The sequence below is a fragment of the Pteronotus mesoamericanus genome, unplaced genomic scaffold (assembly GCF_021234165.1).
Source record: "Pteronotus mesoamericanus isolate MK-2021 breed Mesoamerican mustached bat unplaced genomic scaffold, CSHL_Meso_final contig_94, whole genome shotgun sequence".
Classification (NCBI taxonomy): Eukaryota; Metazoa; Chordata; class Mammalia; order Chiroptera; family Mormoopidae; genus Pteronotus; species Pteronotus mesoamericanus.
The window spans coordinates 44,539,030-44,554,856 of NW_026555285.1; positions in this window are offsets into that span (position 1 = coordinate 44,539,030).

The window sequence follows — 15,827 nt, forward strand, 5'->3', positions numbered from 1 at the left end:
CATTCAGAGAGGGCTTAGCATTCCCTGAATGTACTTCCAAATATACTTTGGTTTTAAAATATGGATCCAAAAGGAAGGTGTGGGATTCAAGGAGCAACACAGATCAATAAAATTATACAATATTTTAGAAATATAGGTAGGGACACAATTATATTACAAAGTTAAATCTTCAGGAACTTATTCAACTTATTCTTTTCTATTCAACAAACCTGCATTCACATCTTACAGTGGAAAGTATGTGTTTAAACTTTCATCATGGAAATGTTTAAATATACACAAAAGTAGAAAGAATAATACAGTGAACCTCCATTAAACAACCTTCAGCAATTACTGACATTTTGTCCATCTTGTTTCATTAAACTCTCCGCTTTCACTGGGGTGCCTCCAATGTTTGACACAACTCCCAGGTACATGTAATTTAACCCAAAGATAGTCCAGTAAACATCTCTAAGAGATAAAGACTTTTAAAAAAAATCATAAAAATAATAAAAAAATTAAAAAGATAATCACGATCCATTATCATATTTAATAATCACCGTAACCTTATCTAGTACCCAGCTATCCTGGAGCTGACTTGGGTAGAGGCCAGTACTGTCTATATTCAGTACTGTGTCCTTAAGAATATCTTGAGAAACTTCATCAGATTCTGCTAAAATCTTAACAAAGGATCTCTCTACAGTTTTCATCTATCCATCAACCTGTATAAGGAAACACATTTAATTTGGCATTACATTTCTGTGCCTATGAAATCCAAGAAGTCCCAATGATCACTACTTCTTTTTCTCTATCTCCGCAAGCCATCAGCTGAATAACGCACCTGGGAATTTTACCTGATGGCAGTTCCTAAAATAATTTATTTCTTTCCTTTGCAACACTGGATAAACAACTTCAGGCTTATCTTGATACCACTCCTGTTTTTGCCATTATTATGCAAGAGTTTAAATCAGATAGGCTTCCACCTACATAGAAGTTGGAAATTAAAAATCATTTTGGAGGGGTGTGAACACGCCAAAGGCCAGGATTAGCGGGCAGGGCTACCAAATGGAGGGTTGTGACCACCAAGGCAAGTTTTCCCACCTGTCATTGTTGGAGGGAACTGGCTCTGGTGCAAACGCTCTGGTGTTTGCCTCGGCTGCAAGTTCCGTGCCCCATGCTCCCGTCTAAACGCTGAGAGAAGGTTGCTAATTTTTTTTTTAAAGCTGAGAGAAGCAACCAATCGACCCCCACGTCCATCCATCCTCATGCCCCGTGACTCAAGCCACTGGGTTATCAAATATCCTTTTAAACAACATCTAACTTGGCTTCAAGAAGACGTCGGCTCTGAGGGAGCCCTCCGGGGAGGCCTAGCTGGGTTTCAGGGGAACGTTTAAGGGCAGCTACGAAGGCACACGGGACTAGAAGGGTCGAGACGATGGGGCCAGGGCAGGGGTGGGCCGGCCGGGGGCTGGAGGACGCCCGTTCAGACTCTGTCCGCACCGCCCTTTCCCAGGCGTCCTGAGCGCACTCGGAAACCAGGGGGCCGGCGGAGACACGGCAAGCCTTCTCTTGCCTTCAGCCGCGCTCTTTGAGGGGAGGCGAGTGAAGGATTCGCGAGTGAAGGATTCGCTATGTCTCTGTTGGAAAAGCGTGGTCATAATGCACCTGCAGTAATGCCTCCCTCCAAATTAAGCAGAGCCCTTGACCAGGTCTGTGGGGAGAGTCTCTTTCCTCCACTCCAGGTCGGGACCGCATTTTGTTTCGCTAACCAGCAACGTCCTTGACGTGTTCCCCTCTCACCTCTAGGGAAAGTTCATTCATTTGCTCTGCTCCTCCAGGGAGCCACCTGGAGTGGCTTTTTGTTTAATCTGAGTTCTCCAAGAGGTGTCTCTCTACCTTGACAAACTCTTCCAGAGCCAACGGGAGCAAAGGCCAAAGAGGACTTCCATTAATTCCATCCTTTCCACGTTCTGGGTTCATTATTGAAATCAAGACCTCTTTTCCATAGGGAAAATGGAAGCGCACTTATTATGAATGAAAACAGAAGAGGCTTGTTAACAACACCGTTTCTTAATTACCTGCTCTTTGTTTTGTGGTTTGGCAAGCTTTCCTGACCTGAAAAAAAAGCGGGGGGAAAGATGTCTTTGAAAAGACAAAAACAAAAAATAAACAAAAAGAACCCCACAGTGCTCTTACTAGTGTCTTTGATATACAGTTGTTGTTAGCGCTGGTCTTCCTCAGCCTGGAACCCAGCTTTGTGGGCCCCCTCGGGCCGGACTGAACAGACTCAGCGCCAGAAAGCGTTGCGATGCACCAGTAACTTGAGTGAACGGAACGGAGGCTTACAACTTGTTTTCTTCCTGATGTTTGGCATTTTCTCTGCCATCGAGGAACAGCCTTTGAACAACTGGGCTCGAAATGTCAGGACTTAGACCCCAGAGTCCTGCAATGTGACCCCCAAACTGCCCGGCGCACCCTCCGATGTGATCCACTTCCTTACTCTCATGGCTCTGAACCCGCCCACTGAGTTCCCTGGAAGATCTGCTCTCTATCCAGGGAACATCCGTGCAGTCCCGCCCGTTCTCCCTCAGGGCCCCCCACCCCTGACCCCGGCAGCCCCCTCCCCCACAATTCTCTGTGGAGGTTCTCTGTGTTCTCACGCACACCATTCACCGCAGCTCCACGCTGGCCTCTGTGCCTTCTCCCAGTCGTCCAGGCCTCCCTTCTTTTCCTTGTTCCCAAATGATCACAGCTGTTCTGATGTTCAAACCAACCCCCTCTCCTTCCCCGCCACTTTCTGGTGCCAAGTAACCTGCTACTCATTGCCCTCTAGTCACTTAAAACTCCTGCCTATGTGTTTCCGCTCGAATGATTGCCAGCTCGTACATGTTGTCCTCTCCTTTCCTTAACTGTCTCTTCTATTCAGCTAGTCAAAAAGTCTGTGCAGTTTTCTTCCCGTAAAATAAAAGACAGTTTTCATTTTCACCAAAAAATTTATTGATTTGGATATTTTGAGTATGTCGGCTCCTCCCTCTATTGGTGTGTCTAGTGGGCAGAGGCCAGGGGTGCTGCTCAACACCTTCCAATGCATAAACAGCCTCATAGCAAAGAATTATTTGGCCAAAATGTCAATAGTACCAAGAAATTTGGCAAACCATGTTTTTTATTAAAGATTTTATTTCTTTACTTTTAGAGAGAGGGGAGGGGAAGGAGACAGAAGGAGAGAAACAAGAGAGAAATAGTTGCCTCTCACATGCCCCCAACCAGGCACCTGGCCCACCACCCAGGCATTTGCCCAGACTGGGAATTGAACCAGCAACCCTTTAGTTTGTAGGCTGGCTCTCAATCCACTGAGCCATACCAGCTGGGGCTGCCAACCACTTTTGACACATTTGATCAGTCACAGCACCTTCCCCATACGCTGCCCAAATCTTTTCTTTTTCTTTTCTTTTTTTTTTTTTTTTTTTTTGCATTTCAGTTGCATTTTACCTTTCTTGAAATAATAAGAGCAGAATATGCCAAAAAGTTTGCATATTTTCTTCCATCTTCAATATTAAAATGGCTATGCAAAAATTCACCAATTTTGTTGTTTTTTTTTAAATGCACGCTGATATGACAGCTATCACAATACGATCTAACAAAATCGTTTTGAGTAAAGTTAGAGACAACTAAGCACTACGAGAGCCACCTTACACAAAAACAACTAGACGACGTTTTTGGCCAACCCTATACATGAAGATTTTCCTCCACTCCATATATCTCAGCCACCCAATCCCAACTCCAAACCCTAGATCTTGTCCTCCTCAGATAGTGTGCCACCTCCAAAATCTCAAATTCAGAATGTTCTTCTCCAAACCTGTCTCCCATGCTTTCTGCTTATTAGCTCCAAGACGCGCGTGGGGACGACTCTGCAGCCTCATGGGGCCCCCTCCCCATGAGTCCCGCCATCTCCGGTCTCCGGTGCCCACCCAGGATTCCACAGCCCAGAATTATAATCACTCCCGGGCAAACACCCGCCACGTTCCCTTTTTCCCTCAGCGGTATCATCTGGAAAAACCCGCCCCTAGATTGCGACAGCCCGACCTCCTCCAGGCCCGCAGTGGGGCGTTATTGAGGAATCCAGCCACGGGGCAGGCTGAGCGTATTCTGAGCTACTATCACGCACGTAACATGGATTGTAGAGAGCCAGGAACTGGAATTGTTCGGTGCTTCACAAAGAAGTTCCCTCTTTCACTCCCTGAAATAACTATCTCAGGCCTTCTTTTCTCAAGCCAGCAGGCAAACACACACACGCACTCGCTTCCCCTGTCATGAGGCCTGCAATTCACTTTTTAAAACGTCAGTATGATTAGCGCTCTATGCTTTGCGTGTCTGTGAGTGTAAGCTTTCACACTAAGGACAGCCAGGAACATGTCATCTCATGGTCAAGGGGCCCAGCCCTGGGTGTGGTAGGCGCAGGGCCCCCCTGCTGCTGGGGATGTGGGGAAGAGAGGAGCACAGGCAGCTGCCAAGGTACACAGTCCAGTGGCCCTGCTGGGGGCGGGGCTGCCCCGGGGCCTCAAAGCCGTGCCAGAGCCATTACTACTTCCCTCAAGCAGCTCGTGTTTACACTGGCCTGGATGGTTCCATCACCCCGAGGGTTTTTACCCAGGAGAGTTCTCTCTCTCTCTCTCTCTCTCTCTCTCTCTCTCTCTCTGCCCTACTGATAAAAAGGTTTAAGAGAAGCACAGAAGGCAGGGAGCCAGGTCTCTGCAGATGACTACGGGGTGCCTTAATCTCCCAGTGCCTGCCTTCAAAGTTGGATGGCTTGAAACGGTGGAAATTTATTTTCCCATGGTTCCTGAGGCCAGAGGTTAGAAACTGAGCCATCAGCCGGGCTTTGCTGCCTCTGAAGCCTCGTTGCAGGGCGGGGGTCGGGGGGAGGGTAGGGGGGGTCCTGCCTCACCTCTCCCAGTTTCTGGTAACCCCAGGCGTTCCTTAACGTAGGGAGGCATCATTTCAGTCCCTGTCTTTATCTTCACGGGGTTGATGTCTTCCCGTGTGGTTTTACCCCATCTTCCCTCTGTGCTTGAAGGTGTCCAAATTTCCTTCTTCTTAGAAGGACACTGGTCCTACTGGATGAGGTTCCCTTGCTCCCTACTCGGAGAGAGACCTCATCTTAGACTATGCTATCTACATCTCCCTTATTTTCAAAGAAGGTCACATTCTGAAGTCACGGGAATTTGGACTTCAACATATCTTTCGGGGAGCAGAAATTTAACCCATTACCAAGGCCGATACACAGCTAAAGGGCAATTTCCTAACCAGATGAAGTGATGGGAGAGACACAGAATGGATTTACCATTATTCCTGTACCGGGTAGAGCTCAGTGTGACTCAAGAGGACAGGATTCGGCAGAACTCCTCAGTAGCTCTCTGAGATCCTAAGCATGTCTTTGAGGTTCCTTCTGATGCCTAGCACTGCAGCCAAACATTCCTCACGGTTACAAGGGTCAGACCCGGGGAGAGAGTTGAAGATCCATTGCACATCCGGATAAAATGGGTAATGCTCTTGCGGAACAATTAGGTTCTGTGTCATTGGACAATGACTTTAAAACGTGCCCGGGTCCTCTGCGGACAGGGTCCCCATGAGGTGTTATTCAATGTTAGCACGGAGCTGCAGAAGCGTGGGGTGAGGGTGAGCGCCTGTTTCTCGGTTTCTGCCAGGCAAGCCCGCGTGGAAGCTGGTGAGGCAGTGCGAGGGGTCGTGCGGCTGGAGCAGGCTCCACGGAGCTCCAACCCCTCCAGGATGCCACCCGCCCGTCCTCACACTGAGATCGGGGTCCCCGCCCGGCCCCCACGAGCCATCAGCTCCGGTTCTGCAGAACGCCAACTACCTCAGGCTAAGGGACATGCTGTGCTCTCCTTTTCAAGGCATCACTCACCTTTAATGCCAACTCATCAGAAAACTCTACCTAATCTACGGCCATGGGAGAAAGACTGGCGTTGAAATGTTTTGATTTTAGAAATGATTTGGATATAAAGCCTCGGCTGTGACAGGCAGTCTTTTGAATGAAACTTGTAAAGAATAGATCGCATCCTGAATTTGTTTTGTTGGAGATTTGTGAACAATATATTTTTATAGAGAAATTGCATTTTTAAAATGACCTGTGTCCTCATAGTATAAATCTGCAGTATTATCAATTACTACCCATGTTATACAACAGAAACCTTCTATTTCTCTTACTGAATAAAGGTTATAGAACTTAAAAACAAAAAGTCCAGTGCAGGGTGGCCAGGGTTATATTAAAGAGGATTTACCTCCAAGGGTAGCTACAACAAATCTTTATATTGTCCTTATGTTAGTGCAGAATGGATCCTTCGCTTATTAATATATTAGATGTCAAGAAATGGGTTTTTATTGACAAAATTATTGGCCTATTCATTAGAGTGATGGATATTACAAAGGGCTACTTCTCCAGGATATTAACGGCATTTGAGATGTGTAGACCAGTTAAAATAGCTGGAAACCACCCCTTCACACAATCACACACACACACACACATACACACACACCTGTCTGCCTTACATGAACACAGGAAAAGTACCCACTGAAGACTCCAGCCTGCACCTCTTACAGATGGGGCTCACCGCTTCCTGTGGCCATCCTCTCGTTTAGGATGATTTCTGATAGTCAAGAGAAGTCACAGAACGTTGCCTGGGGCAAGTGAATCCCCTGTAGAGTTGAAACATGTAGGCTGAAATTTCTGTGTATCAGTCAGCCTTTGCTAGCTTCCGCTGTGGTAACAAACAGTCCCCGGACTCTCAGAGATTTGCAACAACCAGGGCGTAGGACACAGAGGCTGCAGGCCAGTGAGGCCCTGTTCTACATCCTCCTCTCTTCACAAGGCAGGCTGCTCGCTGGGATACGCGAGTCTCAAGGTAGAGGGCAAATAATGGTGGGGAAACAAAGGCAAAGATCTTAAAGCCTCTCCTTGGAGGGGAACATACATCATTCCCAGTCACACTTCACTGGCCAAAGCAGACCATATGGCCAAGCCTGAGGCTTCTGGAACTATTACAAGAAACATGGACAAAAATAAACCTACCAAACCTACAACGTCAGAGAGCTGGGAGTGGGTTGAGCTTGCAGAACTGATTTCCATGAATTGCGTTGTGACTTCTTTGGCTGATAACTGTTTGCCTAATACATACCTTTATCCGAAACTTGTTTCATGCTGACTTTGTGGTAAGGCTACGTGCATGTGTGTGTATCTGTGTGTGTTTGGGGCAGGGGTAGGAAGCTTCTGGATAAACCTGACCCTGTGTACTTTCTTTGACAACTACCTTCCTCTAGTGTGAAGACCTCAGTTGTTTACATCCTTCCCCCAGATTCTCTGCCAAAGGCCTGTGGCCCCACAAACACTCCCAGGATGAATCCCATCCCTTCAAGACTCTTCAAAATCTGGCTTCTAAGGTTTCTCCCAATCTCTCTTCTGCATCATCAAAGTCTTCCTTTTTTCCTGAATCGCGGCCGCCAGCACATCAGCATGCAGAAGTTTTCCTCATCTTAGAAACAAATCATGGACCGTGAGGGCAATATGCTAAGTGAAACAGGTCAGGCAGAGAAAGACAAATACTGCATGATCTTACCTATGTGGAAAATCTTAAAAAAAGAGAAAACGCTTTTCCCAGAAAAGCATTTCAAAAAATTGTCCACACATACTCTTTGCACTCCTTCAACTTTAAAAAAAACAACAAAAACAAAACAAAACAGATTTTATTTGTTTTTAGAGAGGGGGGAAGGGAAGGAGAAAGAAAGGGAGAAACGTGCCCAGACTGGGGACCGAACCCACAACCCAGGCATGTGCCCTGACTGAAAATCATTGCAAGGGCAACCTTTGGCTGTGGGAGATGACACCCAACCAGCCAAGTGATACTGGTCAGGGCCTACTCCTTCAACTTCAGTCATTCAGTGCCAACTCACCTCCGCCTGCTGTCTGCCTCCACAGCGCCACAAAATCCACACCTGAAGGTATCACCAGGAACCTCCCTGTTCTAAATCCAGCAGCCGTTTTCTCATCCTCCCGTGCTGGGCTCCTCGCGGCGTCTAACGCCGCAGCCCGCGGGGCTTGCTCCAGTGCGCTCCTGCCCTGGCTTCTGGAACACAGCCGTCTCCCGCTCTTCCCTGTCGCCTCTGGTCAGCCTCTCCAAAAGGAAGCCCTGACATCTTGTCTGAGCGCTGCGCGTTTCTATCCGGCTGATCATTTGACCTGTCCATTGGGACACAGTATGGCATCTTGGACTTCTTAGGTCCAAATTTGCATCCTTGATCTCTCCCTTCCAAAACGTGTTCCCTGCCTCCCTTCCTCTTGTCAGCAAGTGGCACTGCCACGTGCTGAGATAGCGTTCCCAAAACTCCATAATTATTATTGACACTGTCTTCTCTAGTCCGTGTCCACGTCCGAAAGTTTCTACCATGAAGCAATTTCTTGACTTTCGTCTCTTTCTATGGCCATTCCCTAGTCTAGGCTATAGAACTACATCAGCCCTCTGATAAAAGGCTTAACTCTCAGAGAAAGAGGGTTTTAAAAACCCCAAGAGATTTGTTTGTTTTGGCCAGAATTTGAAGAGCTTAACAATAATACCACCATTTGGAATTTGTCATTGGAAGGAAGGAAGGAAGGATTAAATACAGCTGGGCTTTATTCGACAATCCCTAGTTAAGCTCCTTTAAAACATAGTTTGAATACACATACACCCACCAAGACGCACAGACACAGCTGTGTATTATGGCTATGGTATTCACTGAACAAACTCTTTAAGAGGGAGAATTCTGGGTGTGCGGGACCGGAAGGGCGAGGAAGGAGTCCTGGGCTTTCCCAGTGATCTGGGGGGCCGACCCCCACCTCAGCAGGGGTCTTGGGGCAAACTAGAGAACAGAGTTCTGGCCACCCACCTGTGCCCTTACCTCCAAGTGTTTCTCAGACAAAACCCAGAGTAACCCTGGAGATGATGGTGATGTCGAGGAGAGAAGGCTTTACCACTTTTCTATTGTCTCCACCAGACAAAGAAAGTGTCCAGCACTCTAGTTATCATTGCAGTGCCTAACGATTGAGTCAATAAGTATCGCGAAGGATAAAAATTGGTCTTTTTATTTTTGAAGGAAGATAATACCTTTCCTAAACCACAGCCTTCATTCAAAATGAATAACATCTCAGAATGCCAACCCAAATATAGCTACAACTAGTTTTTCTTAGGAGTCTCAACTTCTGATTGTTATTACAACCTATGACACTGTTCAATTGTTAAGGGTAAACAAGAATATTTTAAGACTAATTTTAAAATGGGAAAGGAATCTATAAGTGAACCACTCTATGAAGCCAATTATTTCTTTGCTGTTATGTACATAAATACAGAGAAATTAGAAAGAAAAGTAGGGTCATGCCAGGTATGACTCATGAACTTTCTTTTCCTTCTTCTTTCCCTCCCTCTTCTTCAATAATAAGTAAACCATTATGCTGATACCCTGAAACAACACCCCACGAGCAACTCCTTATTCTCTTTAGTAAGAGATTAACCAGTGTGGTGTGTTGATTGTGGAGAGGGCAGAAAAAACCAGTCTTTGGCAATTTGGGGCCCTTCCTGGGGAGTGAACACCTCATCTTGGCAATATGTCCTCCAGCGGTGCTGCTGCCTGAGGGATGGGGGGCGTGGGGGCGGGGAGACAGGAGTGGGGATACATTTCAGAGGCTTTAAGAACTGGCTATGGATAAATCAGTTTGATGAATTAGGCATTCATTTCCCTTTTATAAAAAATGAAAAATAATAGAGATAACTGTCTTAAGAAGTCTTTTGTGTTTACCAAGTCTCACTGGTGTTTCCCTATCAAAAAAAAAAGAAAAAAAAGAAAGAAAGAAAGAAAAAGGAAAAGGAAAAACCAAAAAACAAAAACAAAAACAAAAACCCATAATATAGCCTCGAGTTTCTACCACGTTCTAGGCCCCCAGGTGACTCCTGTGTGCTTAGTGAGCACACAGGGGGCTGTGCTTGGTGCCGGACAGCCTCATTTCACTGATTTCACCCCAAAAGACCTGCCCTGAGCAAATCCTCTCACTTTCTCGCTAAGAAAGCTAAAGCTTGAAGGGCCTGAGGCCACGGGGCTGGGAAGGTGGTAGAGCTGGGACGGGAAACCAAGCTACTGGATCCCAAAGTCTACATTCCTAACTGCTACTCCACATTATCTCCCTGTTCTTAGGCTTCGTGCCCTTCTTGGGCTCATCATCACGGTCCTGCCCCTTCTCAGAGTCGCCTACCGGCGGCCCACCCGAGCTTGCAAAACAGCCCGACTCTGCGGCAGCCAGAGTGTCTTGCTGGTGCATGGCGCCATCTTGTGGCCAAAATAGGTAATGCTGGGATCCACATTATTTAGACTATATCAGTGCTTTATTTGGGGTGACAACAGAGCTCTCTGTTTTGTTTGCCTTTGTTTAAACAGGGTAGCATTAATCACATTAATCACATTAGGCACTGCTTAAAGAAATTCACATTTGTATTTTATTTTTTAAATTTTTTCCTGTTTCTATTTTAAGTCACGGCAGGAACAAGAAGCACACATACCAGTAGAAATAGAAGAATGGATGATGGCTGGAATGAAACGGGTAGCAAGGAGCATTTTATTGTTAATGAGGTACAGATGCCTCTTCCTCAGCATTATTCAAAGGCACAGAAGAACAGCCATGCGTGGACGAAGTATTGTAATAGTAGCACTTTTCCGAAGTTTATAGCTCTTAGAAGCCAGCATCACACCCAAGTAATTTCCTACACACGGAGTACAGAAGGGTAAGTCATCGGGGCCCCAGAATTTCTATGTAGGATGGGCACACAGACAATTTGTTGGAAAAGATGCTCGAGGACCATCTTTGAAGCTGCATTGATTTAGTCAGACACTTTTTATGTGGACCGATGGAGGGAAGCAGGGGGCGGCTTTTAGCCACTCATCTCGGAGCTGAAAGACATCCACCCCCTGGAGGCACACACCCAGCCCCCAGTCCACGGGGACCTGCCGATGACAGCAGCCCCCTCTTGTGAGCTCTTGGGGGTGAAGGGCAGGGGGAGAAGGGAGTGGCAAGGTGGGGAGCCACCAGCAGGAAGGGGAGGGAGAGGGAGGAGGGAAAAGGTGGTCCTAGTGAGGTTAGAAACCCGAGAAAACGCAAAACTCACAACCTAAAAAAACACTCACAGCCTGGACTCCTGTGTGTCCTGCTACACATCTGCCAGGTTTTATATAAAAGAAAAATGTTCCTGGCCTCCGAGTTAGCAGTTTAAAAATGTGCAGCCTCTCCCCGGTTGTACACAGTTGTTGATGGACAACTATTAGGCCATGTTTGAAAGAGAGGCGTCTCCCAGGTAGCTGGTCCTTTTTTTTTTTAACCAAGAAAATTTACTGGGCTGATACTGGTTAATAAGGTTATATAGGGTTCAAGCGTACATTTCTGTGCTCCATCATCTGTGTCTTGCACTGCGTGCCCACCGCTTAAGGTCAGGTCACCTTCCGTCACCGTGTATCTGGCCCCCTTTAACCGTTTACTATCCCCCAACCCCCTTCCCTCTGGGGTCTGTGTCTGTGAGTTTTTGTTTGTTTGTTTGTTTTTCTTGTTTGTTCATGTGTTGCTTTCAGTTTTATATCCCACATATGAGTGAAATCACATGGTTCTTAACTTTTTCTCTCTGACGTATTTTGCGTGGCATGACAATCTCAAGATCCATTGGTGTTGTCACAAATGGCAGTATTTTATCTTTTCTTGTGGCTGAGTAGCACTCCACAGCACATACACACCTTATCTTCTTTATCCAGTCCTCTATCACAGGACACTTGGGTTGTCTCCATGTCTTGGCCAACGTGAATAACGCTGCAACGAACATAGGGGTGCATATATCTAGATGAATAAATGCTTTCAAATTTCTCAGGTAGATACCCAGGAGCAGGGCTGCTGGATTATATGGTAGCTCTATTATTAATTTTTTTTAGGAACCTCTATATTATTTTTTTATTTTTAATAGATATTTTATTAATTATGTTATTACAGTTGTCCCATTTTTTTCTCCCCTTTATTCCTCTTCACCCTGCACCGCCCCTCCCCCACCATTCCCCTCCCCCCCTTAGTTCATGTTCATGGGTTGTACATCTAAGTTCTTTGGCTTCTCCATTTCCTATACTATTCTTAACTTTCCCCTGCCCATTTTGTACCTACTATTTTTCTTTTTTTCTTTTTTTTAATTATTTTTTCAAATACATTTGTCTCTGCCTTCCCCCCACCACTTTCTCCTGCCCCCCTCCCCCCTCAATCCTTCCCCATTTTGGCTTTGTCCATGAGTCCTTGCTATATGTTCCTTGACATGTCCCTTCCCTTCCTTTTCCCTGCCCCACCTCCCTCCTTCCCTCTTGTCTCTGTTGGCTTCTTTGTTCTTTCAGTGTTGCTGGTCTTATTTTCCTTCATCTTTGTTTTGTTGGTTAGGTTCCGCACATTATTTTCCATAGGGGCTGTACCAGTTTACAGTCTCACCAGCAGTGAATGAGGGTTCCCTTTTCCCCACAGCTTCTCCGACACTTGGTATTACTTGTATTGTTGTAATAGCCATTCTAACACTGATCTCCGTTGTGGTTTTGATTTGCATTTCCCTAATAGCTCGTGAAGCTGAGCCTCTTTTCTTGTATCTGCTGGCCATTTTTATGACTTCCTGCGAGAGGTGCCTGTTCAGGTCCAAGCAGAAAGCACTTCCAAAGCCCTTCCACGAGACCAGGCACCTCGTCATAGCGGCCCCCGCAGGAGGCTCCTGGCAGGTGACTTGGACGTTTCTCAGAGGAGAGGTTTGCCCGGACTTCCCCCGGTCGTGCCTCCAAAATACCAGCCGGATAGGGCCCAATTTGAAGGTAGCTCATAAGATATAACTAGGGGTGGGCTTGGGAGGGGAGAGAGCAAACAACGAGCACTATTGAGTGTCAACTACGTGCCACACACTCTGCTTGCTTTTCACGTGCACTCACTAATTCTACTCCATGAGGGATTTCATTTTTCCTGGCTCCGCGCACCATGTGGGCACCCAGCTGGATGAACACATGAATCTCCTCTACCACACGGAGAAGTGTGTCTTCTCATCCCCACTTTAAAGAGTTTAAGGCGTTTGCTAATGAAACCGATCTGTGTCATTAAACGTTGGGAGAGTTGGGATGAAGGGTGTGCGGTAGAAACTGGGAGAACTTGGCGGGTGGGTCTCCTGGGCCCTTGTCACGTGGTGCTTGGATTGTGGAAAACCCATCAACGGCGCCCTTAGGCTCCTTTTCTCAGAGAATGTATACTTTAGCAAAAAAAGCTAAAAATAGCCTCCAAAAGTTAAACATGGACTCACCATGCGATCAGCAATTCCACTTGCAGGGAAAGACCCGAAAGCGTGGCAGCAGGGACTGCAGGGGGCACCTGCCCCCACGGCCACAGCGGCCGCTGCTGACCGGGCCCCAGGCAGGTGAGCGGACAGACAGCATGCGGTGCCACCATCCGACGGACGTCATTCAGCCCAAACTCGGAAAGAAACTCCTGGCCCATGCCACCTGCTGGATGAACTCTGAGGACGTCGCACGAGGTGTGATGTGAAATGAGCCAGACGCGGAAGGGCAAATACACGATATTGTCACTCCTATGAGGCACCTAGAGCGGTAACTTTTGAGACAGGAGGTAGGAGGAGGGCGGGGGCGCGTGAGGCAGGGTCCCCGCTGAAGGGGCGCAGGCTTTCCGTCCGGGCAGACGCAAAGGCTCTGGAGAGGGTTGGTGGCGGCGGTCGCACAGCGATGTCAGAGCTTGGCCACATTTAAACATGGTGGAAATGCTCAAGGTTTGGTCACCACCGTTTTCTTTAAAAGCTAAAAGTAAGCACCCTGGCCTTAGACCCCACCCGCTGGGAAGGGCGAGGCCGGCCCGCCCTGGCCCCTCTCCCGCCAGCACCGTGCCCGAGGTTAACGCCTGCCTGCTGCGCCGGCCGGGAGGCAGGCGGGGGCTGGGGAAGCTGCCTCTGCCGTCTCCTCCTCTTCACCCCAGGCTCCTCAGGCCTCTTGCTCACAGTCACTAGGTTTGAAAGCGAGGCCAGCCTCGAATGCCAACCCATCTTTATACACAATGGAAGCATGTTTTAAAATCCTCGGTTGAGCTCTCAATCACCACCAAATAATCAAAAAAGGTAGTCCCCACACCCATCGATGATAGAGTTATGAAATGATCATAAAAAACCCTGCCTCATATTTACCGAAATCCATATTAATACAGAAAGACACGTGGAGAGAGGATGGGGTTTTTGATGAGTAAATAATCCGGAGACAGGCTTCCTTCCAGAAGGAGCTCTTGAGTGGTACGAAATATTGAACCGGTGTAAGCATTTGCTTTGAAAGACCTTCAGTTTTCCTGAACAAGTCAGAAAGTTTCTAAGGGAAAGTAAGGGGGGTCTTCTGTGCTAGCATCCTGATTCCCACGCGCACCATCGCCGGCATTTTCCTCCACCTGCACAGGTAGGTGCAGGCGCAACCTGTGGCTCAGGAGTGATCCCTCTGGGCTTCTATCCCCCCTGGGTGAGGTGGGGAGTCGGCCTGAGACAGGTCAGGTCCAATGAATGATGTGTGAACTGAGGACAGTAAAGAGGGGAAAGACCTGGAGTATGAGAGGAAAAAAATTTAAAAAACAAAAAAACGAACAACAACAACAACAACAACAACCCAGTAAATCCCAGACCCGTATGGAGAGTGAAGGAATCAGACACCTGGGCCAGATGTCCGTGAAGAAGAACAATTTGGAAATAGACTTGGCATGAGGAGGCAGATGCTAAATTGGTGGTCAGGCCAGGGAAGTGGTTCTCCGCACGAGGACAGCTGGAATCCCCCAGTCCCCACGGAACGCACCACAACAGGGGGGAACGCCCTGCTGCGGACCCTGTCCCGTACGCGGGTTACAGTTCACAGCACGGGGAAGGAGCTGTGCACAGCACGAGCGTAAGGACTCGGAGTGATCGGGTTTGTTCCACGCAATCCTCGAGGTGGCGTTTGGTGGTGTCCGCGTCGCGGCTCAGCCAGGAGCCAGAGGCGAGCCGGGCGCTGGTGCGGTGTCCTGCCGCCTCTGCCACGGAGGGCGGCTGTGTTGGCTCTGCGTGTTCCGGGTGGGAGTCCGAAGTGTCAGCTGAGCTCATCGCAGAGTCTCCGTCACTGCACGTTCCAGGGCGGGTTTGGGCAACAACGAACATCGAGAGAACCGGCCCAGCTCCCGCTCGTCCGGGCTAAAGAAGGGGCCTGCCTGCCTTGGTGGCAAACAAGAGTGCTTGGCACAACTGCTCCTAATTGTGTTTGGTTTATTTATAAGTAGAAAGACACGAGTCTTTCCATCGTGGCTGAAAGCCAAATCAAGGGATGTTCGTGGTGGCAATGGGCCAAGTCCATTCAGTGGGAGAAAGAACTGGGCGAACAATGGCTTTCTGGAAAACCCCGTTCAAATCCATAAATCTGAACATTCTCGTGTTTGCTGTGTGCGTAGTATCGTGCGTCACATTATTTGTTGAGTAAGTGACAAATAATTCAACAGCGTTTTCTTTTTCTTATTTTACGCCACTGCAGTCCTGGATTGGGTTGCTTTGTTAATTTATCCCAGCGCTGATTGCTTTAGAACTCTATTCAATTTACTACCTATAATGAGTCCATTATACTTGCTTTGAAAGCCACTTTAAAATGAGTGTGCCAAAGCAAAAACACACTTGGCAGGGCAATACATTTCTAATTTCCTGCAATAGAGCTATAATCATGGCTGTGGTTACATGAGTATAACATCAGAGACATAGATG